Source organism: Dipodomys merriami, unplaced genomic scaffold (assembly GCF_024711535.1).
Source record: "Dipodomys merriami isolate MVZ:Mamm:240054 unplaced genomic scaffold, mDipMer1.0.p SCAF_1436, whole genome shotgun sequence".
Lineage (NCBI taxonomy): Eukaryota > Metazoa > Chordata > Mammalia > Rodentia > Heteromyidae > Dipodomys > Dipodomys merriami.
In genome coordinates, this window is record NW_027202756.1 from 128,326 (window position 1) to 132,638 (window position 4,313).

Here is a 4,313-nt window from a genome sequence, read left to right on the forward strand (position 1 = left end):
AGCCTTCATGCTCAATCCTGCCTACTCCACAAGAGACCCTGCCCCTAACAAGTCTAGTCCTTCCTGTCCCCTCCCTGCTGTCTCAAAGCCCTACACAGACTGCGCTTCAGCCTCAAAGCCCCACCCTGCTCCACCACAGAGACTGTGCCAATACCAACTCCTCCCTTGAATCAGACAAGGCTCCACCAGAAACCCCACACCACCTCATCCATGAAGGTCCCATCTAGTAACTTTTATTACAAATGCGATTTTATACTGGCCATAGAATTCATACTAATCAATATGATAAGAAAACAGTATTGCAAAAAAGCAACAAAAAATAAATAGCTATTAAATGCATTAGTCTAGTTTGGGATGCTGTTACCAGGCAGATACACATTGTGTGAAAATGTCTGAAAGGGATTCCTCTTATTGGAAAGCATTCTTTGTAGTATCAGTGACCGTGAGTGATCATTTTATTTCTAGAAAATTCGTGCACATTTGTGCCAATAACTTAAAAAATATTAGTTATTTTAAATCCTCTGTTTTCGTTGAGGAAAGAGTATTAGTGTGGAAAAAGCTGACTTTCAACTCATCTCTCTAATGAATAATTTTGGAGTTGCTTACCTTATTATGTACCAGAGTTTTTAGTAACAGAAATTCTCTACCAGAATTCACTTTGAATTTCCTCCTTCCACTAAAGTGCCCTTTGGAAAACATTGAAGTGAGATTATACAGGTAAAATGCCAGAAATAAAAAAGTATTTGAGATCATAAAAAAATTATGATGAAGACCCCACCCAATGTGCTTTTAATTTTCTAAGGAAAGAAACTTAAGCTTATTTAACTGCAGACTTTCTGAAGACTGGAAGACAAAAATATAAGAAATATCCTATTATACCATGGTTCTGAAAACAAAACAAAAACAAGGAAAGACAACATAATGAGAGAAAAGAATGAGGAACTTGTACATGTGATATAGAGTGTAAAAAATACACTGAATCAGGTAAAACTAATTTTGGTCATGATGTCTGGTTGTTCAATATATTTCATTGTAAATATTGCTCTTTGTTAAGCTGTGACTTATAGAGGTCTCAGCAGAGATCTTCTCAGGTAATTATGGAGATGGTCAATTTCACCATTGCAAGATCATAAGGATGAAAAACTCCACACACCTTAAGACACACCTGCAACAGCACTAGACATACACTTCTATTGGTCCAACAGTGTAAGACAGACCTGTGTTTTACCAAAAGTTTGGATGTGGTATGCTATGTTTTATTCAGGCTGAAGAGCCTAAATAAGTCCAATTTGAGATTAACTCCACCATCTTGTGCTAGTCTGCCCTCAGACTAACCCCAAGAGAGAGAGAAAAAAAACACATGTTGCCACCAACCCTGCCCACCCTTAAGAAAGCAGAATAGTTGCCCAAGCGTTCCAGGAACAGAAAATAACAATAGTTCAGAGAAAGGGCAGTGTGGTTAGAGTGGACTCAAACCAATCATGTAACTGCTTGTGTGGAAATTCCCTAAACTTGTTTGTTCAATACTATAAAAGCTGTATTGATTTTGTGTTGATTTTTCGGGGACTTTGTGTCATTGGTTACCCAGTGCACAGAAGACCAAGCTTGAGCTTGCAAATAAACTACTCTTTTGCTGTTCGCAGTGGTTGTGGTCTCTGGTGGTCTTTCGGTGGTACCAAGTCCATAAAACATTTCTGGGGGCTCGTCTGGATTCTGCCTCATAAGACCCTCCAGACGCCCCCAAAAACCCAGCTGTCAAGTCTAGGCATTGCTGTTTTGTATATTTGGTTGCCTGCAGGTTCTGTATCTGTAATTCTGGTGTCCAGCGAGGTCTGTATTCTGGTTGGCAAGGAGTCTTGGCGGACATGCTATAAGACTGTCAATGAGGTCTGTGAGGAGATGTCCCCAGACCCCTCTGGATAGATTGCTGTTTAGTACAGACATTTTTTGGGAAATTTTCCATCTGTAGTCTGGCACTTTCATGCAGACATTTTTTGGGAAGTTTTCCGTCTGTATTGGGAAGTTTTCCAGTTTTTTGGGAAACTCTTTCTGTAGTCTGGAACTTTTTGGTTGGCAATTTACAATGCTGCAGCATGCCTTTGTAAGTTGTGTCTGTATGCTGAGTGTTCTGTCTGTCATTTGGAGTTTATCTTACCCTTAAGCCTTGACCCAGGGAGTACTGATTATAAGGGAGAATCTGCCACTCTGAGGGGATGGCAACTAGGGACTTATTTCCCTTGCCCCCAAATGACTGGGACTTCTCTTCCACCTTGAAAGGCCCCTGGGTCAACACATGTTGGTGAGATGTCACCCCATTCACTGAGGCCTGATTGTTCTCGTTCTATATTTCCTGAGACAGGGAAGTTCTGGGTGAGAGTGGCAGGCTCATTCAGCAGACTCTGGATTCAGCTTGCTGAGTGAGAATGGCACAGAGTTCTGGTAGGGATAAACTCAGCCTTTGGTTGTTGTGCTGTCTAGTTCTGTTTTAGAATTGGTACTAGTTATTTTTCTGGTTTTTTTTTGTTGGGGGATCCGGTCATGGGGCCTGAACTCTGGGCCTGGGTGCTATCCCTCAACTCTTCAGCTCAAGGCTTGCGTTCTACCACTTGAGCCACAGCTCCACTTCCAGCTTTTTTCCTTTTGCTTATATGGTGCTGGGGAATTGAACCAGGCCCCCATGCATGCAAGGCAAGCGATCTACAACTAAGCCACCTTCCCAGCCTCTTGGTACTAGTTTTAAATGTGGGTTTTTGGTTTTGTGTTTTTGAAATTTATTCAAACATCTATGGGGAAATAAAAGTTCCAGCCTCCAGCTGGGCTCAATGAAAGAGAAGGCTGTGTGCCTGGTTTTGACTTTTCAGCTAGTCCCAACAATGTAAAGTGCTCTGATCTAAAATTGGATAAGAATCAGGCCAGTTTAGTTTCAGGTGACCTCTCCCGCCCCCCCCCCCCAGCCTTTCTCCAACAAAAGGGCTTCAAAAGAACAGTTGGTGAAATGCTTTGCTAAACAAGCAAGACCTGGGAAAACGAAACTCAACAAAGTTACTTAGTTTAAAAGAAATATTGTCTTAAATTTTTGTTTGAAAACTTTAGAAAATGTACATAAAACTGATTTTTATTTTTTGTGGACTTAAAGATCTGTGTTTTGTATGTGTTTATGAACATGTTCATGATAGAAATTGTCCGCATGCTGTAATAATTAGGTGAGTTTAACTTTAAAATTCAAAAATTATGAGGTTGGGACATTACCAGAAAAATTTTATACAATTTTCACGTTGTTTTAAATGGCTTTTTAATGATTGTTTAACATGAAAATTTGAAAATGTGTTAGTTTAGAATGCATAAGGCTGTTTACACTGTAATCAAAATATCTGGCTTAACAAAAAGGTGAAACTTAGAAGCCAACAGAATATCTATCTTTAGGAGTGAAGGGTGAACAGGCAGAAGTGGAGTTGAGCTGGTCATGCATGGTGGAACAGGTCCTGGGAGAAGTCCACACATGGTTAAAGAGGGCAAACTGGCACAAACACAGTTCATCTAACCCTAAAGATTGAGAATGGGTGTGTGCCCATTCCACAGGAAGGACCAAGTGGCCTATCTTCATTCTGTCCCTTTTCCCTGCAGATAGACACTGGAAACATGATGGTGAAAATGAGTTATGTGATGATCTGAATAGCATTGCTAAAACTGCCCATTGGATGTGTTAAAATTAAAATTAAGAAGGCCTTAAAAAGAGGGTTGAAAAGTTTATTTGTATGTGATTTGCTCTCAATGATATTCTGCCATTGGATATGTTTTTTTTTAAGGCATAAAGGTGTTAAGTCTAGTTTTTTGGTACAATGATGGTGATTGTAATTTTTGCATTAAGAAAAAATTGTTATTTGAGTTTAAATATTTTAATGTGTATCTGTTTTAAAACAAGCAGCCAAGGGTGGGGGGGGGACCAAGATGGCGACGGGGCAGTAGGGAAACGCCACAGCTCTCTCCAACCAAAAAGAGAGTTCGAGTTCCCACGCTTAATCTCCCCAAGAGACCGACAACAACAAAAAGGCGAACACTCAGAGAAAAACCAGAGGTGGAGAATAACAAAAAAAGAAAGAGAGGAAAAGAAGAATTTCAGAACAGAGAAAAGCGAAGACCCCTCCCCCAACCTTTACTGGCCGCGCGGCAGTGCGCCAAGCCGCGGGCCAGCCGGCCCGGCGGGGGCTGCAGGAGCCCCAAGAGACACAGCAGAGACACAGGGGGCCGCTTTCAGAACATCAGGTACTGGTTTACAGAACAGCAGATCGCCAGGAACAGAGAAACCTACCAGC